Genomic DNA, 27,598 nt, shown 5'->3' on the forward strand with positions numbered 1-27,598 from the left:
TTGTAACGTTAATGTAACGACACGTTCCAATTTTTGAAGTGGAACTGGAACGCGTTCCTTTCGAAATAAACGAACTTGTAACGGGAACTCGTTTCAAAATTGGGAAGGAACGAGGAACGAGCTTTCGTTTCTATTTTACAGGAACGTGTACAACACTGACTCATCCCTGCTGCACGAAACAACAAAAAAATGCCTTGATAAGTATACTGAATCGACGTTCTAGCAGTTACTAAGGGAATCAAAAAACGGCAATGCCAGTTACTAAGCAGTTACTAAGGGAATCAAAAAACGGCTCTCAATGGGGGATCATCCCCGTGGTATTCGGTGGGCCAGACAATCCGTCTCCCGTGCGCGCCGTGACGAATTGGCGACAGCTGCGGCGTAGAGTTCACAGTGCTGAGCCCCCAGACAGAGTGGCGGGTTCACACGCGCAGCCGGGGCGCCTGGCCGCTGATCTCATAAGTGGACCTCACACCGGCCTTGGTAGTCGCTTACCAAATGGAAACGAAACATGAATGCTCTCGCGCATCTAGATTTCAGGGTGTGGTAAAGATCCGTAGGTGGTCAAAATTATTGAGGATACCTCCAGTACAACTGCGCTTCACAGGCCGTTGCAGTTTAGCGTCATTGCAGTAACCACCGCAAATTTGATTTTTCGATGACATGCACCCCTAACCACGTCTAATGGTTTTGGTCTTCGAAGGGCCGCTCATGCACTTTATGCAAGTATTGATCTAGGATATTCAATCTAGGAACCTTTGTGCCAACAATGTCGGAGCACTGGCTCAAGCACCAGTTTCTGCGTAGCCTGCGAGATGCTCGAGTAGCAATGCGCCAAGACAAAATACAGGATCGGTAAAGTAGGCAAGGACCCTACACCATGGCCGGTAGATGTGTTATGCTTTCTGGTTTACAGCTGCAGTTAGGTTTTACCTATATATAAAACCAAAAACACAAAGCATCGTATTGGTTTTTTCTTAGGAGTGAACCGCTGTACACTGCCTAAGTGCTGCGAGAAATAAATTCGGGATTTTTGAGATTTCATCTTACCACACTCCTCCAATAGAAGTGAAAATTTGAAACTTTGAGGTACACAAGAGATAACCTTTTTTCTTAAGAAGCATCAAGTGACTCGTGATGAAAAATCTTCCCTAGTCATTCTTGCTTGGTAGCTTTATTGTTAACGTTACAGGAGAAAATTTCTCTAGGGAAGGAATTGTATAAGCACAGGTATCAACCTTTCTCTAAGCCACACTGGTCGCTTCAAATGAATGCACACAAAGTTTTATAGCCCTAATTTTCAGTGTGTGGGCAATACAAAAATTGCTGATGACATCTACTTTCGAGACTGAAGATATATGACGCCATAGGTTACTTCGACGCCCAATGATCGTTTCGGAAAGCAGTTGCTCCATTTACTACATACAGTTGACAAGCACTCAAGGTTAGCGAAGAGAGAATGACTAGAAGAAAGTTTTTTAATCACCGTGGTGGAGGAAGCACAGATGCCCTCGGTGCGTCTGTGACTTAAAGGAGCCATGAAGAGAAAGCACAAGTTTGGTTCATTCAAAAGATTGTCTCGTTAGAATCATACTGACACCACTTTTAACGTAAACTTCGCTCAAATAAGCTACATAATTAGGAAAAACGGGAATGGTCATGCGACCCACCAGCTCATTTCCCGCAACAGAACCTGTGATGTCACATGGGCTAAGCTCTGCGATTGGCGGAGGCTGGCAGAAGCAGACGCAAATTAGGTAGAGCTTACAAACTAGACGAACGAGCGATTTGCCCTTAAATTTAGGGCACATTCTTTACAAAACAATAGGAATGATGGGACAAACAGTGGAAGTTACGAAAGCACATGTAAAAAATTCCCCCGCATTTCCCCGAGGGGGAGAATGTGAAAGTGCGAATGCACGGTTGTCGGCCCGCTTGCGGCGCTTGCGCTCGGCCCCCGCAGCCCACCGCCTCGCCGCCTTCTCTTCCATCTCTTCCATCGGGTTTGTAGTATCACGTGTACACCACGCAGTTATCAAGCCGCTATAACGCCGCTGAGTCGCCAACGCACGCCGCTGACGACGTAGTTTGAATGCGTTAAAGATATAAGGCGCGTCACTATCACTGATATCACCGTCGCGTCCGTGCCTTGGTCGGTAGAGCGTCGCGCTGCGGCCGCAAAGTCCTCGGATCGAAATCTGGCGCCGGATGCTGTTTCTTTTTTAAATATAGAGGAGCACTGCGGACGCCGCCGCCGCCGGCGGTGGATGGTTTGGGGTCGCTTATAAAGTGCATTCGCACTTAAAAACATAGAAGTACTGATGCGTTCTGCTGTTCGTACTGCGCACAGCATGCTTTGGTTTAGCTGCACAGCACTATGGGGCTTGGGGTTGTCTCAGAATCTCTATGGTCTCAGACTCCATGGTCTCAGACGACACTGGCCGATTGACGCAAGCAACGGTGTCTTACGTGACCCCATTTGTCGAGCGAGCACTGTTTCATGGAACGAATATGTTCTCCCAGAACAAAAACAAGCCAGGTTTAAATGCGGGCAAAAACAAACCAAACGCTTGCCACGGTATGGTGGCGCCATCTAGGTTACGGAACGTAAAGAAATGCGGGAACAAACCAACACCGCTACAGGGTGGAGACAACCTTTGAACGGTACCGTGCCGCCGCAATTGGGCCAACGGGCTCAACGCGTTATTCTTTTCGTTTCCCACGAGACCTAGCAACGCGAAACAGACAATATGATTCAAACTTCTTCAGTAAACCGCGTTGCGGCGATAATTTTAGCGCGGTTTTGACACAATGACTTGCTTCGGCGGCGAGTGAGCAACCGAACATGGCGGCGCCAGCGTTACGTGTCTCTACCCTGTACGGCGGATGCATGAATGAAGGTACTCTAGGCTGCAGAGCGGTCGGTTCCCGTGATGTCACTTGGGACCACGAAAACGCACGATTGAGCGGGAAAATCAAAATTTTAACCTAAATTGTTTAATTTCTCAGTGAATAAAGCACCGTTTGTATCCGGACAAGCGCTGGGGGCACTATAAAACACGAAATCTTTCGAATAAAACCAACTTGCATTTTCTCTTCATGGCTCCTTTAAGATGTGATCGTCAAAGATAGCGGCTGCGGGGTGCTTCAAAGTGTTTTTTCTTGCCAACTGAGAGAGATATAGAGAGGGAAAGAGACGATTTTTGTGGCAGAAGAAATATTTTGGGTGTAGGAAAAGGGATAAAGAGATAGTAGGGAGCTCAAGGGTGGAACCTAAAGTCTAGAGCCACAGATTGAGCAGCTCCTTGTCTTGCCCTGTCAATCACCTCACGCTAATTTTGAAGCAGCGAGATGGTCAGGCCTGCCTCCCATGTCTTGAGAAAAGTGGAATATGTAACATTTGAGTTGTTCTCCCTTGAGAATACAATCGGACATGGCTAGGCTGCGTGGAAGATGGTGGATGTTCCCCGAATAATGCGCAGTTTAATTTTAATGTCTGAGTACTTAATAGGCACATTTAGGCGCATTGATTTCTGGATATTTGTCTTGGTTTATCCTTCACAGAGTTGCAAGCCTTCGCGCTTATGGCGCGTTGAAGGGTGCTGTTCCTAGACGGCGAGATGACGAGGTGTTTTTGACATTTTTCGCGGAGAGAAGTGCGGTAGCCGCAGTAGCCAGGAGCGTGGTATGAGAGTTGACGTGCATCTTGGTCGGTGCTTCATTCTATTTCTAACCCTTGTAAACGGTTGTATAAGTGAAATAGCTAACTTTCTCGATTGTGGGTGTGAGTATCTTGCGGATTGTGAGATATTCTGCTGGCAGCCAAACATTTATTGCATTTTAAGGGCCTGTGATGATGTTTACGCTTCTAGTCAACATTTTCGCTAGTCGCACTGCCAAGAGGAAGGACTCAACTTCCTCGTCTTAGTTCGTGTATATAGGAGGGTCATGCAGTCACAAAGATTGAAAGAGTAACCAAATACGACAATCGCTGTCCCGAACTTTTGCGTATTCCGGAGTCGGTGTATACTGTGTTTTCGTAATTTTGGGACGTTCCTCCAATGAACCTGATCTTGCCATATTGCCTCTCTTTGTGTAGGTTCGAATTAATGTTTTTTATAGGGAGGATGTTTTGTAGGAAGTCCTTAGATAGGCCACATGTCCATCATTGCGTCTAGTCGAAATATTTTCCATGGGGCGGGGTACCTGTCTTCGACACGGTGGCACGTGAAGATTGTTTTCTCCGCCGCTCCCTTGGTTTCTGTGATTTCTTCAACGGTGTTATAAAGAAAAAATTGAGGACCTTTTCTTCATCGTTATTATCAACAGCCCATTTACATCTACTGCAGAGCGAAGGCCTCTCCCATTGACCTTCATGCACTGCTGTCTTCCGCCGCACGCGTCAATTCATTGCTTCCTAATTTTCTTATTTTTTTTCGGCCATCCACCAAATTATTGGCCTTCCCCTACTTCTTGGCCCGTCTCTGGGTGTATATTTTTATATTTTGTTACTCTTGTAGCTTACCAGTCCACAGGTTGCCTCACCGTAAAAACTGCGGCGTTGAGGGCTACATGATATGCTGTCCTGATGATTGGTAATATTTGGCTTTATTTTGTGCAGATAATTTTTTATGTGTGAGTCTTGGATATCCGTGTTATTATCAGTGATTGAATGGGTCGCATAGTTTCTTGTCTCATTCCTGGTCCGGTCTTGGTTAGGCATTTCATTATTTTTGTGACTGGTACAGAACTGCTTTATATCCGCGATTGTAAGATGGGGCCTGCCATTTACTGAAGAGCCGTGACGAGCATTCTTACGTGAGCATTCTCTATGACGATATCGGCACCTATTGTAAATAATTCTAAAGCGAAGCTTTGTATTTCAACCTGCCAAGGGTTCTGTCGAGTCTTTTGGCGTTAACAGAAACCCCCAAGATCAAATAAAAGAAATTACTGGCACCACAAGGAGTCCAGCCTGGGCCGAATAGACGAACGTAGCGAGAGCCCCCCGTCTTACCTGTTGAGCTACGAGCGCACGTGGAGACAGGGAGAAAGACGGTGTACTCACCGAGCACAGCTGCGGGTTTCTCCCCTGTGTTCTCACTGAATGCCACGTGATAGTGTCACGCGACCGCTCGCACCGCTCTGCACTCCGCCAAGCCCACGTGTAGAGGCCGTGTGCATGCCAGTGGTTGGTTCATTGCTTTCTCCAAAAATTTCTACTCGTAAGTAACACCGATACCAAGCAACCACCTACCATCCGTGGAACGGGCATTTACTTAATGTTAACAAAGAATACATTAGTACGGTAAAGAACACGTTACAGGTACAGTGTAACGCGTGATTAACGCAAGCGGGCCGTAATCCCCCGTGGTAGGTGATGTATAAAGCTTCGCTTCCCAACCACCTCGACAGTATAGTAGTGGCCCCAACTTTTTTAATCTTGGTGGAGCGGCTCCATCTGTCGCTTGCCAAGCAAAACTTGTGCTGGAGAAAGACTGGAGGGAATATCTAAAAGTAATTCAAAATTCGTGTGATGGGACGACTATACACAGTATTTCATTTTTAGTATGCTTCTGCTCATAATCTATGATTTCTTTATTTGCCTGAAAGTGGCGTTTTGCACCCTGTTTTAATTATGTGACCCAATGTTGGTGGCGGCACTATTTCTGGTAGAAAATAAACCACGATGACTCACTGGGTAAGGCACTGCACTGATGAGCCCAAAAAGGCGGGATCAACTGCCCAACTCGGCGGCCGCTTTCCGGGTGGATGCAGAAAGCGAGAACATCCGTGCGTTGAGATTTCGGCGTGCGTTAAAGAACTTTGATCTAAATTGCCTAAAATTCAGCTTCTTAACATCCAGTGGTGAGCCCCTTTTATGTGATGGCGTTATTAACGGGCACAGCTGGCGACCATGCCAGCTTCTTCCATGACATCGTGTGGAATGAGCTGTACTGTGCAGGCGCGGCACCTGCAGAAAATGGGTACCCTTTCTGTCGTCGGCACCATCAAATCAATATCCTCCTTTTCACACTTCATTTGCTCTCTGTCATACCCAGATCAAGGCGATCCCATGCTTCTGGCTGTTTCAGTCGTACTGGTATTAGACTAGGTGAGGTAATAAAGTACCGCCACTGAGGCACACAAGTCAACAAATGCGGCTATTTTAGTGTTTATCGGTGTTGTGAGATTGCCGCTTCAACAGCATCGACGCTAAATTCGACCGCGTCGTTTTTCAACAATACTGCAAAAGATGCAGCAAAACAGCGTCTTCGGCACACTTCTGCTGCTATAATGCTGCTGCACACGTTATCATTGATTCACGTTAGTAATTGCCAGTCGCTTGCAGCCGCAGAGCAGGGAAGACAAGTGAAGTCTAAGAGCTCACCGATTAAAACCCCTAAACAAAATGGCGGCACCTATGAACCGTCGCAATGTGATGCAAACTGACAAAGGATCACGGCAGTGGCACAAAACAACAGGAGAAAAGAGTGCCGATACTATGAAACCTTATCTAGTGACACTATGTCTCAAGGTCCGTGTTGCAGCGATGAAATATTTCCATAGGCGCTTGTTGAGCACGACTCATAACGGACGGCTAGACGCCAATAAAAATAGAGAAAGCGGGGACCCCAGTTTGGGTCTACGGCGCTGTAGCGTGCAGACGTGTGCCTTCTCATCTCTCTGTCGCTGTCGCGACATATCTATCTATCTATCTATCTATCTATCTATCTATCTATCTATCTATCTATCTATCTATCTATCTATCTATCTATCTATCTATCTATCTATCTATCTATCTATCTATCTATCTATCTATCTATCTATCTGTCTGTCTGTCTGTCTGTCTGTCTGTCTGTCTGTCTGTCTGTCTATCTATCTATCTATCTATCTATCTATCTATCTATCTATCTATCTATCTATCTATCTATCTATCTATCTATCTATCTATCTATCTATCTATCTATCTATCTATCTATCTATCTATCTATCTATCTATCCCAAATGACAGGCCAGGCCCGCTGTTCACTTGTTAGGGCGCCCGCCATCGCGGCTACACTGCCGGAATTTCTGTCATCGTTGCTCGGGAGGAGTTATTGTGAAGGGGCCGCATTTGCCCAGCGCGAGTGTCCAGCTGGCGTTCGAGAAGGCGATGTCAGCGAGACAAGGAGGTGGACACAAAATGTGGTCGGCGACGGTGGTGGACTGCGAGACAGTCGGCTGTCGGAGAGAGGTAAAGAAGCGCGAGGGAACCTACCAGCGTAGCCTGCGGCGCTCCTGCTCTTCCGCCCACTGCTTCCGGTGTGATGGCCCAATGTATAAAACTGTTGCATGAAGCGCCGCTGCACGGCAACAACTCCGGCTGGTGAATGTCACGCTCGTGACTGCTTTGGCACGACCAGGGACACGCCTGTGGGATGTGGACCGCGTTCACGCATTTACGGTCCAAGGTACGTTTATGCAGGCGGCATTTCTCTGCCTCTCGCGTTCAACAAGCAGGACGTCGCTCGCCAAGCTCACCCGCAAGTCATTTTGCTTTCACGGGACTGAACCGTGTGTTCACCAAACGATTTACTGGCTACCCCTTTGGTTTTTTTCGCGTGTTTTACGAGTGCCTGTGGTTACAGTCCGATTAACGCAATGATCCGGCGCGTACAATACAGTGTATAACGTTGATGCGTCTAACGCTGCCATTCCAGCGAAATATAGACAGCGATTAGCGAGTTTATATCGATGCAAAATAAACATTGAAGTGCTCCTGTGACGCTGGATTTTTCATTGGTGTTTTACCGACTCCTATAAAAGAGGGATCAAGCACATTTTGTGTGTTTAACTGAACTCTGAGCACGTGTAGGCCTCCGTTACCCCAGCCACTTCGGCACACGGGCACGAGCACGCGCCGACCACGCTGTTAAAATAAGAAATATTATCCCACCCGTTGTTTTGCGCGAGCGAGCAAGGGGTTGTGATAGGCATCGATGGCTCTTGCCAATATATACCGGACCACATGGTACGGGTAGGCAATAGATAACGACAGGTCGGCACTGAACAAAAGACACGTCGTGGTTTCCCTGGCACCTGCTCAGCCTACGGTCTCCGCCATTGGGAAGAAAGTGAAATGGGAGAAGCGTAGGCGGAGCCTACTAAAATGTAAGCACAAGTCAGTCCTCTCAATATCAATTTTATTCCTTGGCCGAATTTTTTGCACCCGCTGCGGTGCCTCAGTGGCTAAGGCGTTGCGCTGCTGAGCACGAGGTCGCGGGTTAGATTCCCGGCCGCGGCGGCCACTTTTTTGATGGAGGCGAAAAACACCCGTGTTTACGAGATTTCGGCGTACGTTAAAGATTCCCAGGGGGTCAAAATTAATCCGGAGCCCTCCACTACTGCGCGCCTCATCGCCTGCGTTGCGTCGGCGCCTTAAACCCTACAATCAATCAAATCATCTTGGCGGAATTTTATCGAATCAGACTAATCGAACAATTACGGTTGTCAGCGTCCCCAGTCATACATTGTTTTGCAGATGCAGAGCGTTTTGCACCTTCTCGGTTTTTCTTCTGGCATTCGGTTTGTGTTTCGCTGTTTTTTGGTCTTGTTCTTTTTAGGGCGGGGTATAATAGGTAAATATGTCTTATTTAGTTAGCTCACTTTTAGTACTCTTTATATTCATTTTTGTTTTCTAGGCTTCTAAATTTCTCTTGACCACCTATTACTAATACCGGTATTGGTACGACTACATGTTTTGTCCTTACGTATTACGCATTTTGCGCACAAATACGGTCATTTCACGCAAAGTGCTTTTTTGTTAATTTGAAGCCGAAAACACGACTTGCCTTATGAAGAGCAAAGCATGGTGTTGAGAGCAGATAGCCTAGACCGGGCCAAGTGCTTGCTTCTAGAGCGGCTTTAGATTCTGAGAGTTACAACAAAGGACAGAAGAATGTGATGGCAAAAGACTTTCTGTTAACCTACTGTTGCTCTTTTTGGTAAGCCTTGCGGCCGCGCCCGTCCTCACTTGACCTGCCCCATGAACAACTGCCGAAGTAGCTCGTTCCGCGCGTTTGCATCGCCAGGTGACTCTTGGTCGCAACCGCCAGTGAGGTGGCCTCTCACGGGAATTTTTATTGCACTTGCAGCAGCCGCTTCCCGTCCTCCGCCAATGCTGTTTCCCTTATCCAGCCAGGCGCTCCATAGCCCTTATTCAGAACTACGTTGAAATATTTACCGGCGCCTATAACTCCCCTTTGAGGATCTCGTGGCAATTTTTTCGTGAAAGCCGTTTTTCTGTACCTCGCCACTCGCGTGTAAGTGTTTCGGGTTAGAAAATTTATCTCCTCCCTAAGCCTACCTTCGTGCTTTAAAGGCTAACGCTATGCGTACTTTCAGAGTCCTTAAATGCCTTTCTAGTCATGGAAATCCGCCGTCACGCCATGACAGAGGTTCGTGCACTACCAAAGGAGATAACGACGCGGCGCTGTCGTTGATTGTAAGGCAGCCGGAAAAGTGGTCGGAAGGGAGCACGCCGGGGAGCAGACGCCCTCTGCAATATTAGCCGGGCTCCTTCGCTTTATGCATCGTGCACCGCTTAAATAGACCTATAATTTTATGAGTGCTGAAAGTGATCTGTGAACGGTCATGCCGTTAACTTGCTGTGTTCTTCACTGTCGTTCTCGTTGCAGAGGAAACGCCAAGAAAGCGTCGCTATTTCACTTTAGTTTTAACCCCGAGCTTGTCTATACTGAGATTATCAATGGCCTGTTGCGGCAAGCCCCGCCTTTTTTGTCTGCGGCCCGATTGGCGCCGAGGGTGTGTTGAGGCGCCAGCGGGACACATCTCTAGTTGTCGAGGATAATTACACCTTACAGCATGAAAAGTGCGGTTGCGTTCTGGGGTTAAGCTCGCTTCGAGTTCTATCGTGGGGCAAGATACGAATAGAGAAAGACCCGCCCCCGTGTTTGTGGAAGTTTTGCAGTCAAGGTACGCCCTGAGGTTCAGATTTGTGAGGAGTATGGAATGCGCCAATGCCGGCGAAAATACGTTCGGCGAGGGAGTGACGGCTCCTTTGTAATGGGCTTGCCGTGTTGACAAAGGCAGGGATTTTTTCGGCGTTGGGCATTATTTAGGTGCGCGTCGTATACACAATACAACTGCAGAACGCCGCCCGAGGGTGAATTGACAGCGCTCAGACTGGCTTTTATTTGGTTGGCGTTTATTATTCGTGTACTAGTGTTATGATAATTATCTTAGAGTTTATGAGCGAGCATGAGAGAGTGGATTACGTGATTGTTTTTTTACAAACCTTTGGTTGTTGATGTTCCAAATCAGCGGCCTACCCTGTCTTAGCGGCGACCATCAAAAAAATTGTCAACAGGCCGTTGTAATAAATACGTAAAATCCCGCACATCCACCTTGTTTCTGACAACATCAACAACTACTGGCACTAGCGAGAGCAACCTTTGTTTCACGGCAGTCAAGAATTTGTAAAGTTTGCCGCACTTGTGAAAAGAACGTGCACTGACAAGTCACCACAGCTCTTGTTTGCGACGAAGGAAAGCATTCACAAGCTCAGTCCGGAGAAGCCGCAAAGAGTTAATTTACCAGCCATGAAGATTTTTCTTCTGCACAGTGTAAATGTCTTCCCTGTTTTACACCCCGGGCTCAGTCCCAACAGGTGGGCGAAACTAATTCCGTATGTCACCCACTATATCCCCCTCACGCCAAGTAAAAAAAATGTTGGGAACTTGAACGCCTATGAATACCAGCAGGGAGCCCGTTGGCCAAGTCACTTAAGCTTTGATGTGCGGCAATTTTCTCTAAAACCGAACAGCCCATTTCGAGAGATTCCCAAGTCGTGCTCTCCCCGTGCTGTGCAATAAAATTTCAAGCTCCCAAGCTATAGCTGGGCAAGGCTAAGAGAAGCGCAGTGGTCAAGGACCTTAAAAGAATGTAAACCATCACGGAACTAAACTCACCCTAAGTCTCCCATCTATCACCAATGAGAAATTCCTCGGAATCAAATTCGGACATCCGTCGATCGTTTTGAGCAGGCGTTCCACCTTATAACCTGTTCCGCGTTCCGCCTTGTGATTTGAGATCTGTCTCTGATTTTCGAGTGAAAAACATGGTTTTTTAAAGCCTCGGTAGATCAATTTTAAGGAATGGGCTTACAATTTACGGTATTGCCTCACCTTACAAACTTAATGTCTTAGATAGTATATTAAAAAGGATTGGCAAGAGTATAATTTAAGCACTTGTTATCATAGCCAAAACCCTTTGTTAGCATGGACTTGGTTGATATATTACCCATTGAAAAACAGTTCCTTTTGCCATACTTCGCAAAACCTTTTGGCTCTGAATTCTAACTTTACAACAAAAAACCGCGAGCTCTCTTTTTTACATCGAAAGGTATTTTGCAGATGGTGTACACAAATCACGGCAAAAGGGACGAAAGCTTTGTCTGCCATTGCATTTTATCAAGCTTCCGCTCAATTCCTCTATCACATCCTACAATCAAGCTTCATAATGTATTCTGTCATGGGTAAAAAATATAGGTTAAGCAATTATGCACCATTCTCAGCACATCGCTGTCTGCCATTGGAATTATGTTGAATTTGTGCTTCCCGAGTTACATTGATTCCTTACTTGATGGTTGTATTACTACTCACAGTCAAGCTCAGTGCATTCAGTCAATTTTATTACAATATATATTTGCCAAGAAATTCTCACTGTTCCGTGATCACATTTTTATGGATTATTTTTTGTGTGTGAGATGGTATATGTTGAGAAGATACAATTGATAATTTTTCTGTTAATTGGGTATTTTCACACATTGATATTTTAAAATTTCATTTTGATGCTTTGCCTGTTCGTTTGACATTTTTTTCGGTGCTACACACAGAACACAAATAAGCCGGAATGGGAGTAAATGGCTTGTTGCATAACTCAGTACCAATTCGGAGTTTTCAAAACTCCTTCCAATGGGAGTTTCGCCTTACTCCCACTATTTCCGCAGTTTTTTCAGTAGCATATGGGAGTTTCATTTTATTGCCACTACAACGGGAGTTTTCAGGGGTACCATTGGGGGTGTATTGTTTCCTCCAAGTGGGAGTTTTCAGGGGGCGTGTCGGGAGCAGTGTTGGACTGCATTCGAGGTATTTTGTCTTGTTTTTGTGCGCTTGATATAAGCGCTGCAGAGGAATTTATTACTGTATTTGGGAGTTCTTAATGAGCGCACAGGCCGCATTTTCATTTTTAGTTTAGGATTAGGTCATTTCTAGTATTACCCGCCGCGGTGGCTTAGTGGCTAAGGCGTTGCGCTGCTGAGCACGAGGTCGCGGGTTCGATTCCCGGCCGCGGCGGTCGCTTTTCTGATGGAGGCGAAAAGCAAAAACGCCCGTGTGTACGAGATTTCGGCGCACGTTAAAGATCCCCAGGTGGTCAAAATTAAGCCGGAGCCCTCAAAAATCAACAATTTCTAGTATTTTTCCACTTCAAACGTTGAATGGCGAAATGTGAACAGTTTGCTTTCTGCACAGTCAGTTTATTGCTAAAAAATGACATAAATACGATATACGTGTGAACACGTTAATAATACAATAAAAATACTGAATCAACAAAACACCTACATCGAAAACACAAGGTATCTTGGTAAGAACTTTATCTACTACAACACCCCTCAACGAAAAAAAAATGTAAGCCATTTGCAAACAATGGTCAGGATGTCGTCGGTGCGCTGTTTGCTTGCACCTGCCTCCCAAACGCTGACGTTGCCGCACCTCCTGGCACGTTCCCCAGGAACCCACAGCAGCACATGAATTAGAAGGATAGCAAAACGCTTTAAATCTGCAGCAACAAATACACAAGCATACTGGGCATCTGACCTGAAAAAAAAAGAAACGGCATTGTAAAGACGCTGAACTTGCCACTCTTGTGCCCAACTTTCCGTAATGTCTGAATGTTTATTTAAAGCTACGCAAAATCGCACTTCCGTCCGAGACACCTGCGATCACTAGTTCGTCAAAACGAAGTGCTCTGCTATTCAAAAAGGAGCGCGACCCTTGTGGCAACCAACTTCTCAAAATGCTTCCTTTCCCTCTTCTCCTCGCGTGTAGTGTTTTGGGAGCGAGCTTCAGGTTTTACCACCCGCACTGCCCCTCTCTCCCGTCACCCAAAGTTAAGGAAAAAATTTCGGTCGGTGTGTCGCCTGCGCCTGCCCCACCCTCCCCACGCCCCCACCCCCTTCAAAAAAAAAAATAAAAAATAAAATCAGCAGTCGTCCGTCGACTCTAGAGAATGCTCCCTCGAATGGCGTTTGCTGGTTATAGTTACACGCGCCTAGCGTAGGGAGAGCTCCCAAGGGGCCCCGACCTTCTCCCTTTCCAGTGAAAGCAATTAATCGTAGGCGGCACGCGGCAGTCACCCTCCTCCTAGCAGGCGCGGCTGGCACCACACGTACTTCACAAGAAAAGCGGCCGCCCTGCGATGTTTGACCGGCCAACTTCACCTTCGCCTGCCAATAAGCCACAGACACAGCCTAACAAAAACACCTAACAGCCATTCACAGTGCGGACAGTTTTCATTCTGCTCGCGAGTGTAAATGAGTGAGTGTTCTGCTCAAGACTCGCGCAAATACGCATTGCTTTCACGCCGTTCGGCCTCCCCAATGATGTTCCGGGCATGGCGCCCTCTCTCACGCACAACGCTCACCTCCAGTTGCGGAGAATCGCCCGTGCAGTGACGCGGGAAACACGCTGAGTTTATTTGGCACTGGAAGGGGCACAAGTCTCCCAAAAGGTTGGGTACAATAAAAAACGTGAAAACCTTACCTTCAACCACCTCGCAGAGGCACAACCACGTTGTTTTTAACGAGCCACTCTCAGCGATCACTGCATTTAGGCCTCGCGTCGTCTCGCTGGCGTACTCCGTCGGCTCGAAGGTCGGTGACACGGAAACGACGTTGCAGTGTGTCGCAAGTCAGTACAGGCTGGTTCCACAATGTTCGCAGCGAGCTTCGATTGTCGGGAAGCACTTCACATCCATTCGTGCGGCCCCAAGTCCACATCGACAATAAATTTTCGGGTACGCTGGAGCTCACACGACACACGACACCAACTGGCAGCCATTTTGTAAGGAGGCGTAGAGGAGTACGGGGTTAAGGAGGAGGAGAAGGAGAGGGAGGAGGCGTGGGACTTTTTAATACTCCCATTAGGACAAACGCAGTATTCACAGCTAGATACTGCGTTTTGTGAAGAGGTACAATCGTGGTAAATGCGCCTATTTACGACGGCTTGTGGCCCCCGGTGTAAACTGGCAGTTTTTCCACCATCATACTACCACACGTGGGAGCAGGCCGCCTGCCCTGAGGAGTTTAAAAGACGTATTCCAGCCAAAAAACTCCCATTCAGGCTAACTTGTGTTTTGTGTGTAGGGCCTGTGTCCAGTGCCGAGGCTGCCCAGCTAGGCACACAAGCCTTGGGGCTTATGCGAGCTGGATAATCTGGTGTATTCGTACCCAGACAATAAAACACTATTAGTGTTATTACTGATCCCCTGCACGACTGCAGTTATCAGACCTCCCTTCCGCCCCCGTTTTCAAGCAACCTTGATGGCATAACTACCAACACCGTGTTTCTATAAAAACAGTACCGCCAGAAGTGGGGCACATCCTGCTTCCGTAGCGCGACCTCCCACACTGATTACGTCATGACCGCTTGGTGCCCTCCTATCTGCAGGTGCGCCACTGGCTGTAGCCTTTGTCCCCAAACGAAACCTGAGCAGGAGTTTTATGACCAGAAAAGCATTAAAGAACTGAAGTACTATTGTGAGGGGTTTTTTATGTACGCCGCCACCAGTCGACAGAGCAATCAAGTAATTTACCACTGTAATTCAACCCAACTCCCTATAAGCCACTATAGTTCACACTAATTTGCTCTAATTTATATAAATTTACCCAATCCCAGTATTATCCCACACTAGTGTAACATAAGTAGTATAAATATACCTTAATCTATCTCTTGCCGTTACTTACCTCAGCAATCTTAACCCACCTAAATTTATTCGAATGCATCCACTCGAATCCATACTACTCATCCTGAATTCACCTTGCGGATCACTACTATAACTCCCCAACTAATAAATATTCCATCGTAATTCATCTTAGTGTGCTTAATCCAGGTTACGTTGTTTTGTTTTTGCTGAATAATTCTGAAAATATGCAGTATCGTACCAAAGAAATCGTAGTGTGGACATGTTTTGCCAATGTACGCTTTTCCAAAATTGTATACTTGTTGCTCAAGGTGACAAAGTGAGTGTCTTTACATGGACCCTAGACGAGTTAGAACAGAGGTAATTACAAAAAAAAAACATTGGCAGCAACAATACAAAACTGCGCCCCCCCCCAAAAAAAAAACAAATAAAAAGGGCGATTCCATTTTAAGTAAACAATCAAAACAGATAGAACTTCACAAAAAGTTTACCATTTAAAAGGTGCTGTTGATGTGAACGTTTAAGTGTCTATGGGTCATAATTGTAGTAAAGGCATATGAATTAGTCTTAAAATGTGGAACCTAAAGACTGGTAGCGTGCGCGTCGTCATGTTCCAAACCTGCTGTTGACGTAGACGATTAAGTTACCATTGCCGCAAACACCACAGCGACAAAATTTGTAAAACAAGTGACCCGTGGAAGACAGCGTTTTTATTCTAAGCGCAATAGGGCTCCTGCTCTGGAGTTTTTGGCAACATGCTGTGCCCCCTCGTGCCCGACGCCTCTGGGTAGTACAGAAGCAGACGACCCGCACCGCCCTCGATGTGTTTTTAATTACAATGCAGAGCAAAACTTGGATGTACTTAATTTATTCGCGTTTTGGTGCGCCTACATGTTAGCACACTGAATAACATAGCCCTTAGATTAGTTACAGAGGGTAAACAAAATAATATCCGCTAAATCAAGCCGATATATCGGGTTTTTTTTTTTGAGCGAGCTGCCGGGATCGGCGCGACGTGCGCTATAATATCACCTGTTCGGGTGGTCTAACTTCATGACGTAGTTATCGTTCTTTCGTTTTCCGCATGGCCGACAAAGGAACAGTTCGCCATTAGCCTAGAACACACAATGTTCCTCTCCAATAGCCTCAGGTTACTAAAGGTTGCTTCAGTGGGAGCATGGAAGCGGACGAGAGCAGCGCAGCCGGCTCAGCGAACACCACCGTCCCGGCAAATTCTTGACAACGAGTGGAAATGTTTCTTTATATTTCCCGAAGCTAAATGATTTTTCATCCGACATTTTAGGTTGCACGCTTTACGAACGGCACGGTATATGTATGCTAGCGGGAAGAAGACGGGGCAATAAGTGACATTAAAAGACGCGAAACAAGCACGATACCACACGTCCACTGCTTGCTTAGATGTGTACTTCTGTATTTACATAAAATAACACAGCTGCATAGCCGGTGTGTAGCATAAATGTTTGCATACAATCGCCATCCGCTGCATTCGTTACCTTCAAGTGCAGGGGTCGGCTATCTAGGGCCCAGGGAGCAGTGTTATGCGGCCCCCAGCACGTAGCCGGAACTCCTATTCGCACTTTCCAGCAACGGTGGCGCCGCCGGGCGCCTTTTTTTGAAGCTGTTTGTAGATGATCGGCGTCCCGGGCGAAGACAGCCGGAGCGTTCGGAAGCGTGGGGATTGAGAACGCAAAACCAAAAAGCAGTCGAATGTGCTGTGTACCGCAGTATAGAAAATGGTATCAGCAACACAATGGTGTTTGCAGTAGTCACTTCACAAAAGGTGACTTCGTCGGGAGCTATATAAGTAAGTTTAGGTCGCTCTCTAGTTACTGATGGTGTGTTTTTTGTGCACGTTGAGTGTGTCGTTTATTAATGCCTGCAGCCACTGCAGCAGATAGCCTGCAGTCACTGAAACTACGATTGAAGAAAGGCGCCGTGCCACCACATGAAATTCTAGTATATGTGCATGCACGAGAAGAAAGTAAAGCGAAGAATCAACCGAAGAACGTCATTGTTCTTTTACTAACGCGCTGGTTTCTTTAAATAAATGCTGCATTCCGGTTGAATTTTATGCTTTGTTGGGTTTTTCGTGCTTCTTTCTCTTTTTAGCGTTTGTGAGATTGCTGTTTTTAAGTTGCTGCTTTTTTTTCTTTCTCAAACCCCCCATAGGAATGGGCGATGGAGGTATTTGTAATAAATAAATAAATGTGTTACTGCGGCTTCGTCTTTTCCGACAGCGCGCTGAAAGCACAGCACGGCTGATGTAACAGGCCCTGCCGTAGAGGCGTCAGCGTTTCATATTTAGTTTCGGTATTTTTATTATTACCTGGAACCTGCATAAACGCCCTTGGATCTTTCCTTGTAAAAACAGCCGACAACATTATAATTTACTCGGATTATCTGCACTTAACCAGACACAATTGTGCAGGTGGCACTAACAAAACACTGTGCTGGGTTGCGTCTACCGAGCTCTGCTTGGCGCATAATAAAAATTCGCAAAGTGTGCTCGAATAATTTTACGAGCATGGATGCAAGTGCAGCATCCTTTACCGAACCTGCAGTGCAAACAAAGGTTCACGCAGTGCTGTTGGCTGGTGACGCCATTCGGTTACAGGCACAACACATCGATGCTCAGCATGTCATCGGTGGCCTCCCTGATGCCGCAAAACACTGTGTGACTGGAGTTATAAACTGATTCGTCTTCGACAAAGCACCTTGGTGTCCCATGGGCAACGAAGAAGATGGTCTGAAAAGACACTAATGGGCCCTGATCGGCTTTTTCCTCCAGAAGCGCGCTTACGCGACGTCCCGATCATCGTCCCGTCCTCCATTTTGGATACCCCGTCGCGCCACCTATATTCGCGGGAAAGTGCGAATACTCCTCCCCTTGTCACTTGCTATCTTTAGGCCGACACGCAAGTTTTAACCTCAAATGGGGTTAGACGGCTGACAAAGACAGGTAATTGAGCGCTCCCGGTTGCCATTGTCCCCCACCTTCACACTCTGCCCGATTATTGTCACATATTGTCAATTCGCCCATTTTTTCATCTTTGCCTGCAAAGACCCCTCCCTCTCCCCCTCCCTCCCGATTCGCCGTCCAGCCCTCCGCAGTGTAGGCTTCATGCAATTCGGTTCTCCAACTCAACACGTTGCCGACCTCTGTTCTAGTCCATTAATTGAGAACTTTGAATAGATGATGCAAGAGCGAAATTAAAATGAGAGAAGACAAGAAATCTTAATGGCCACTGTTCTCACCCGACCGCTTCATTTTGCGGCCTAGCTACTTTCGCAATCAGAAACAGATTTCACAATGCTGACGCTCACTGCATTTTTCCACTGAGGCACGAAACATTAAAAAATAGAAGCTAGCGCTGCACCACTTATTCGTAACAGCGACGCAGACCAGCAGTGTTTAATGAAACTGCACGCATAAGAGCACAGGTGCCCAAACGCGTGGCGCACCGGATGCAGCAGACGAACCTACGGCCCGCTGGACTGCGACGCCAAGTTGTATACGCACGATCGTCCACAATTGCGTTACTCTTTTTTTTTTTTGGATCAGGTGATGTTGGAAAATCCTTGTCACCAATTGCATAAGCTTAAACAAGAGCTCTCACTTCAAATTCCAGTTCATACGACTATCGCTCCGTGAGCCTCCGAGTGGCAGAGCGCCGTCACCGTCGCAGCAGTTTCCTCGATGCTGTAGGCATATTTAGCGCTGCAAAGCTTTTTTACGTTGCGCCAGGTTAATCACCGAAAAACATCGGACACTCCGGGGATGGCCTAGAGACGATATCGCAAAATATTCGGGGCTATCGAGCTCGTTTTGCTTCTGTCAACACGGGATCCCTAAGGACCCCCCAGAATATTTGTACTACCCGGAAGCCGGTGTCGGTTAGGACTGTTGTCATGCAGCGCCGCCTGGGCAGGAGCTCTATACTCACGTGGTGACAACAATAGCACGACATCGTAGGCAAGCTAGCCAATACGTCGTTCAACATGTCGGGTACGAAATATCGTTACAGAAGCTTTGCGCTTAGGTAGGGTCAGCGAAATGTAGTAAAATCCGTCTTCCGACCAGCGAAAAATTTCTCGGCGTCTTGTTGTGGGAAGTTGTGAGGTTCCCGTAAAGCAGAAGCGCGTTCATTATACAGACCCCAGGAAGCTGTTGGGCCCTTGTTTCGTATGTTCTAGGCGGCCTTCGACGTCGACGATGGGGCGTCGTTTTCTTAATCCGAAGCATACTGTGGAACATGGTAAATTCGGTGCCTTTGGAAGGCAGGTTCGAATGTGGTCATCTGTGTGGTTTTCTAGAAGTATGTGTGTGACACACGAATGTGACGTAGGGAGGGTTTTGTGCGGAGTATTTCCGCGAACCATGCATTAGATTTGTTTATTTATGTTTTTGCTGTTACGCCCGGCTGTGCGGGTCTGTGTTATCTGTGTACCGAGTGAAGCGCATGTTCCATTCTTTCTTATACCGTAGGGATTATCTCATTTTAAAGGGAGAAAGTTCTACACTAACGCCACTAGCCTAGAATTGCCTTCTTTTATCTGCCGATTTCTCGATGCAATTGAATGGTTCGAGAAACAACTGCGCCGAAATGTCAATGCCCGACACCCACCTGCGCACGACACTTTCGTGACTGGTGCTTCGGCGTCTGTGATTTTTTTGGAGTTGTTAGAGGAGCACAAGTTCGCTTCAATAAACGTTTTTCTTTCACGACAACTGCGTCGTCTCTGGCTTTGTGACAATATTATAACCAACGTCACTGATGATCAACCCTATGTCAACGACGGCGTTGGGATGAGGCGTTCGGTTATTTTTTGCTCAGTATCGGTACACTTCTCTGCTTCGGTGGTCCGTGTAGCTGTACCAAGATACGTTGCGCTACGTCAACAGTACAATCTCTTCGCACCCTTAAAGGGCGCCTCTATGCATAATAAAAGAGCGAAGACAGATTTTTCTAACTTCTTGTGTACTTCTTTGAAGGGCCTTTGTTTAGACGTGGTAACTTCTTACCAAGATTCACAACTGATTTTACTACGTAGAGAAGGGGCTAGAATGTCTATGCAAGTTTGTTGAAAGTGTCCCTGTGTGGCGGCGATGAGGCGGTGAACTCCGGTGATTGTATCGGTTGCGGTTTCTGCTGTTTGTGGTCGTCGCAGCCCGGGGTACAATGGGCCGCTTAATATATAACCAGGCCCTTTGTATTTGGCTTTAATTTCTCTTTGAGACTGTGATGTACCGAGGTGGAAGGCAAACTAGTCCGCGTAGCACCATTACCGGCAACAGCAGTAGGAATTACAGAAAGCGACTGGCCTCGTTTTGTCATTCTTCTTGACGAAGACCCAGTTGTTGTGACAGAATAGAGCGATGTTCTGCTTGAAAGTGTTTCTTATGCCCTCGTCTATTCCTTTGGGTCGTCATAATGTCACGCAATCAAGGTTCTGCACGCTATTACGCAGTTGTGTACGTATTCCCTAAGACTCAGGAAAGCGCATCCTCTTCATGAGGGTGAGTTGGTGATTGGGTCCGCGTGTGCGGGCGAGGTCAGCTCGGCCTTGATATTTCCTGCCACAGTTATAGAAAACATGAGCCTTTATTCCTTGCTGTAAATGTTGCAGCACTCTATTTAGAAAGAAGAGCCCTTCAGATTTGCTAACTCCAACAGCCCACGATGATCCGTTGCCACCATCGCAGACATGTGGGCGAAATTGTCAAAAGGCCTATGAAATACCGACATACGATTTTTTTTAATATGATGGATATCTCTTTCGTGCTATTAAATAAGTGGACTGCTGTCTGTCAGTATTCTCCAGAAACTGCGCTGTTTTGGACAAAGGCCGCCAAAAAGGCCAGGTCAATGTCGCTGTCTGTGTTTTGGGCTCGGTATATTCGTTGACGTTTACAAGCTGTGCACAGAACTGTATACATCATGAAGCAGGAATAATAATATTGCAAACGCCCTCCGATAGAGAAGAGACTAAAACTATTTGGCTGTCAACTGGAGTTTCTAAGCGCTGGCCAGAAGCCCCTGAGCTCTGCCAGCATTTTCGGCAAGTTCGACGGCACCGAGAACTTCCTTCCAGCAAAAAAGAAACTAATTTTAACGGCATAACCGTCATTATTTTCATCATAACCATCATCAGCCTACTCAGGTAAACTGTAGACCGAAGGACTCTCCCAAAGACATCCAGCCACTCCTGTCCGGCGCTGCTCGAGTCTGCAGCTTGCCCCGAATTTCTCTATTTCGTCCCTCCATCTGGTTGCTGGCATTTCCCTTCTTCTAGACCACTTCTTGTGTATACACTCTCTTGCCCTAATAGTCCACCGGCTGTCAGTTCGTCTCACTACATGGCCAGCCCAAGTCCATTTCTTTTTGTTGATTTGAACAATAATATCTTCATTTCCAGTCTGTTCTCTGATCCAGGTAGCTCGTTTCCTGTTCCTGAGTGTTATTCCTAACATTACGCGTTCCATGGCTCATTCAGCCGACCTAAGTTTGCGTTCAAGTTGTTTAGTAAAGTGCCAAGTTTCAGCTCCACGTGTCAACGCTAGCAGCATGCACTCGTTGTGGATTGTTATTTTTTGTGACAGAGGTAGCTTACTTTCGGTTATTTGGGAGTGCTTGCCCAGTTCTCCCCAGTCCATACTTATTCTTCGCCGTGTATCTGTCTCTCGGTTGCGGTCAACACTGACCATCTGCTCGAAATAGTTACATTCTTTTACTTTTTCGAGAGTTTCGTTTCCTAATCTGAAGAGGACCTTTTTGGTATCCTATTGCTGATTCATTTAGATTTATTCATACTTATTTCTAGCTACACGGCCATGCTTTCTGATTCTAGTTCGTGAAGGATTGTTTGGTAGGTTCTGCAGTCTCACTCAGCACGTCTATGTCGCCCGTAAACCTAAAATGGCTCAAGTGTATTCATAATCCTGCGTTTTCTCAGTTTTACCGGATACCTACGGGGCTACACTAGAAAGTTTTAACCATGCGAGGAAGGCTTTTAGTGACAAAAAACAGCACTCTCTCACCAGAGAAATATCTGGCCACTCTGCTGCAGTACTTGGCCGCAACCTCCCATGACTATCAAGCTCATACACATGAGGTGTTTGGACCTACGGGTAACCTTTCTGACCAAGCGCTGGTATTACGCCAAAGTCCACAGGATGCTCACCTGCGTTTGTTTTTCCTGACACATAAAAAGTTCGGTATAGCTCGACTGTTCTGCCTTAGTTGTTTTTTTGTTTGATTGTGCAAAAATGAAGGATCAGGTTCGCGATGTCGGACGGGGTGGCATCGTGATGTAATCTGTCATGGCGCCGTTTTAAATCGAGAGGATGAAAACTCTTCAGCACGAATTCGAGACCAAGGGGCCTGACACAAAGGTAATCCTCAGAACAGTGCTTAACGTTAAGCTTAACCAAGTTTTGCTCGAGCTGGAATTCAACCAATGAATTGTTGACATCGTGCGCTACACAGAAATTCACCACGATCGCCGGGAAAATTTGTCCAAACTGGATTGCATCCAGACTTTAGGGGCTTTTGGTTAATTGCTGAAAGCACCAAATACTGGCGAGAAAAACATTTAATGCGATGTCCCTTACTACACGTATCATCCTTCCATCTCCGGCCAGCAAAGTACAATATAGCTAACCTGACATCCCAACAATAGCGCACTCTCATGCGCAAATGTTTCCAATACAATGCGAAGCGAGCATATAAACGGTGGACGCGCAAAAGCACCGGCTGAAAATGACGTAGGCGACCAGTATCCCGATTCACCGAAAGGACTTGTCGTACTGTTTAGGCAGACAGCAACGCCCAATAGAACACAAAGAAGCACCCAAATAGGCTGTACTTCGACCTCGCCCCTACCAGATGCCTCCTACACGTCACACTCTAAGCAAAAAAGTGTTACCCCCGAGGTATATTTGCTACAAACACAAATGACTGGGACCAAGTAGACAAGGTGCCGTGACCCTCCTGTTCCGCGCTTTCGTAAGAGTTGAAAGATGGCCGACAAACAAACGAATTATAGACTTCGCACGAAAACGTATTCCACCTACCATCAAAACAAAATATCATCAAAAGAATCGGCCTTAGACCTACTTGTTCATTGAAGTTTCACCCGGAAGGAGAATATGGGTAACAGACTAATCCAACTCATGCTTCGCTTTCCCTCTTGAAAATTTCATAGGACCATTGCGACAACCAATTCAGCATTTAAGATAAAGCGAAGTAAAATAATTTCAGTAATGTATTCTCAGAAAATTGACCGCATTACTCTGATAAACCCCAAACAACACGAACGATGAAATAAACAAAGTGTTAAATTTCAACCTGACAAGCTTCTGCTGAATATCACAGACCGCCCTGCAGAACGCCCTCTTTCCGATAAGCCCAGCTAGAGAGAATTAAACCATATGTTCATCTATACACATCAGAAATTGCTACAGTAAAATTCTTGGTACGCATATCCTTGGCTAGCACGTGCCGTTATTCTTGATGTTCCGATGTTCTGTATCCCTGTTATTAGCCCTGTGTGGCACACTGTTCAGTCTTCATGAGTTTCATGTTAAGGCGTTGAGAGCTGACAATGTGGGAGAGGGGGTACGAGGGAGTGTGTTGATTTTGAATGTTTTATTTTTCTCTATCTCTTTCTTCTGTTGTAAACGTTTATTTTCCGCACGGATCGCGTGAATAAACTAGTTGTGAGAAGCACTCGTACTGTCCGTTCCCTTTGTCCATGTCTTTTTTCGCGCTGTTGCCCAGAATGACATATTTTCGTATTGTGTAGCAGTATTGTGTGTTAAGAATGAGGTCGGGGCGCATTTGAGTAGTGTTGTACGTGGTACTGCTCGAGTGAGACTTTTGACCCAGCGCTGTACACTCGTACCTCCTTCACAGCCGTTCTTAAGGTAGACGCTTCGATATGCATCACGGAAGCCTCATGCCCTTCACTGTAGCTCTCTCTGGTTCTCCTTGCCCGCCGTCTCCCCTGCTCCACCCTTGGCTTACTCCGTGGTGGTAGGTTTCCCGTTCTTTGATTCTTGACACTCTGTTGGCCGCTGGTTTGGCTTTAGTCGCCACGTTCCGCCACTTCCGTTTTTCTTGACTACCGGATTACCGTAGGTGTCAACTTTTCACAGCTGCTGTTTCTGTATATACTTTATGATCTATCGCAGCGTGCCCAACACAGATAAAATAGAAGACATGCAGAGAGGTATGTATCGTGCTTTTATTGTATACGGTCATCGGGTGGTGCCTAAAGCTGCGCAATGTCCACCATATCGTCTTACGCGGAATGTGTGTAGCATTGAGTATTTGTTTGCCTGTGTGTCATTATATGTGCCATAATGGGTGTGTCACTATTACAACGGCTCTGTTCCCCTTCTTCTTTTTCTTCTTGTTTTTGTTATTACGGCTGAGAGTCGGTTAAAAGCCCCTACAGGTGCTATAGGCAGGAACATGTTTCTCTAGTCGCGTAATTGCAATTTTTGTAATGAACATGGTCAAATTACCCAGGTAGGCCGTACATGCTGCTAAGTGACATTTACAGGTTTACCGACTCACTATGGGTACCTTTAATCAGCAAGCTATGCAGGCAAATTTTTTTATTGAAGTGTATGTTGCATACGCAGTGTGCAACATATCGGAGGAGACAGACTAGAGGGGACAGAGGTTTTACGCTGGGTATATCCTGCCATTAGACGGTAATATTAGCCTTCCACTAAAGCGGCGTCCACTGGCGATTCCCAAAAAATGCCACGCCTGGCACTGCTTCCGTGTCCCTCACGTTGTCTAACCTAAAAAATCTTAAATGAACCTAGCACTCAGAAAGCAGCCACTTAAAGCACTGAGAAATAGCCTGTCACAAAAATCATAATTGAACGAAGTCACAAAATTCTAATTGAATCAAAATACTTAAAAACAAAGTAGTCCATAGCCAGACTCCAACCACTCGCCTTGGTATAACGAAGCTACGTCATAACGTCTACACGACAACGGCACGCGCCGCAGCAATGAGCTAGTGTAGCTTTAAAACTTGCAATGCCCTTGGACGGCGGCCCTCTAGCGATGGCTGCAATGCGGTGCTGGAATGCAGTCGGAAGACGACTTAGGCAGTGCGAAAGTTCTATATGAACTGCCACGGCTAAAGAATTCTAGGCACAACAACCTGGCAGTGTGTGGCTGACGTCTCGTGTGGGTTTTATGTGCGTTTATGTTTAATTCACAGTAGTAACCAGGCAATAAAAAGCTGAGGTGGTACAGTGGTTTCATGCTTGTCTAGCATTCCGGAGGCTCCTGGTGCAAGCACCACATACAGCCAAATTTATTCAATTTCCTTTTGATCTCAAACGGTTACTTTGTATATGGGGTCACCCCTGAGAAGTGTGCTGTTGTTCCGAGCATTCGGTGGCACGGTTTTTTTTCTTATATCCTTAAAACTTCTCCGGTGGTATCCTTCGGCCATTCTGTGTGCGATTTATTGAATTAATAAAACCGTCGTTCGCGGTGAGTCAGTATATACTTTCGGTGCTTTAAATCTACTGCATAAAAACATGGGATAAGAGCACGGAGAGAGACACTGCGCACCATGTGCCCCCTCCGTGATCTTCTCCGTTGTTCTTTATTTGAAAAATTACGTTGGGGATATAGCTATTAGGATATAGCTATTAGGATTAGGATGGTCGCAAACCGCCTATGCTGAAGAATGGGCTTTACCAGACTTTTAAATAAACATAATATTTCTGCAGGTAGGTGTCAATGATAAATATTACATGCTACACATATCACGTGTAAGAGCTCTGTTGTCGGCCATGTAAATGTTATATATTACATTCAAAATTATATTATATAATGTAAAATTATACTTATACCATTCAAAGCGACGCTGTGAAAATGAGCACGAAATAAATTCTCTTTATACTCAACACTTCACTTCAACACAGGCCCCCGTGTTTTATGACATAGAATTTTAATGTCTTTGAGAGGTCCCCAGTAAACTATCTTTTTTATAATAGGGCTCAGACTTCCTGGAACAAAGAGCATGCGGCATACATTTTAAAACAGTATAGTGGCGATTCTTGGTATGTGATAATGCCTTAGAAAATTGTATTTAAGTGGCGCCAAACACACAACGCGATGTTCGCTAGCCATTTTTGTAAATATCTTTTCTTACCAGCAAAGATGCACGTTGAAATAATCTCTGGAAGAGCTCCGCCTTTCGAAAAACGAGATGTAACTTGTTTTGTATTAATACGGCCTTCTGATACGGCGTAGGCGAAGGATTTATGTTGTTGAAAAAAAAACTCTACAGTTCTAAAAAACTTCGAATTGGTTAAAGTACGCAGCGCTTTCGGTATTTATGAACACGGAATGAAATGCTTCGTGACATTACCTTGGATTTAACAACTGGACATGTGGCGAGGAGCACAGAAATCTTGATAGCCGTAAAATAGAATGCAAAGGTCGGTCGCGCCACTGCCGCATCTATGTTGACATTTTCGCTAGAGCATTTACAGATTACTGTTCTGTTCGGATCACCCACTGAAAACTTTTAGTTGGAATTCGCAAAAAAATGTACATAGAAATGAACTAAATGACCACGGCGTACTTCAAAAGCCTTTTTGGTGGTATTCGAATTCCACCCTCCTTTGAAGGAATTTGCAAATTTCAACTGAGAAGATAGGTAGTATTTCTGGATTGAGAGTATATAAACGTGAGTATAATCTCAAAAAAATTGTCTACACTTCCAAGCCCACTGCTTTGCATTAACATTTCAAAGGAACATCTACCCTCGCAGCGTCAGAGAGCGTCAATTTCATACAGCGACTGAAAACGTTTCTAACACAGTATGGCTGGATTAGTGATACTGCATGGGTTTGTGTCGTTGGATAATTGGTCAGGAACCAAAGAGAGCTAACCGGAGAAGGAAGGAAGGCACTCAGAAGATAAGCCCCTCCAAATCAACGCCTGTCCTTAACAGTCGCGGCAATGCACCATAAAAAACGTACACACATTCCTTTAAAAGAAACCAGCATGAAGTCAGTTCAGGGCTGTGTTGTCGAATCTGTAGTCCAGAAACCAGCAACCGGTGTAAACCTACCCAGGCATATTCGTTTGAAAATTTTGAAGGCCAAGGGATCTGCGACGCATTACTGATCTTTGTATTTCTGCGACGCATGTATTTGATGACGAAAGGGTGGCGACTTGTGTTCCATACAATGGCATAAAAAAGAGCCTGCAAATGCAAACTTTAAGTGACCACTTGTACTCATGCAGTTTGTCGTTGAGGCGCCATCCTCTTACCCTAGCCACAACAAGCCTTCGCACATACTCCACTCCACAAAGTAATTAATGTTTGTCTTTTCAAGCTAAAATTCTATTCCAAATTTTCTTGTTTTTTTTTAAGTTCGCGAGGTTTGTTAAGAGCAGTAAGAGGAAACTAGATTACCTTAACGTGCGGCCATGACCTTTTCCTACGTGAGAAGCCGTGCACAACCAGTATAAATCTAATTTTTGAAAACGTGCTAGTGTCAGTTGCCATTTCTAAACAATGATAGCTTTTCTGTGGTTATTTG

At 45.9% G+C, this 27,598-nt stretch overlaps 1 protein-coding gene across 1 annotated transcript in view; it reads right to left on the minus strand.

Moving 5' to 3' along the window:
- LOC144137648 (uncharacterized) overlaps window positions 1–26,242 on the minus strand; it is an 87,119-nt gene extending 60,877 nt beyond the window's left edge. Inside the window, exon 1 of the mRNA XM_077669587.1 lies at window positions 26,197–26,242. The gene's annotated coding sequence lies outside the window, so the exon portion shown is untranslated. The remainder of the gene's footprint in view (window positions 1–26,196) is intronic.
- Window positions 26,243–27,598: the final 1,356 nt, after the last annotated feature.

This window comes from Haemaphysalis longicornis, unplaced genomic scaffold (assembly GCF_048455015.1).
Source record: "Haemaphysalis longicornis isolate Haplotype H1 unplaced genomic scaffold, Haemaphysalis longicornis Haplotype H1 scaffold_43, whole genome shotgun sequence".
Classification (NCBI taxonomy): domain Eukaryota; kingdom Metazoa; phylum Arthropoda; class Arachnida; order Ixodida; family Ixodidae; genus Haemaphysalis; species Haemaphysalis longicornis.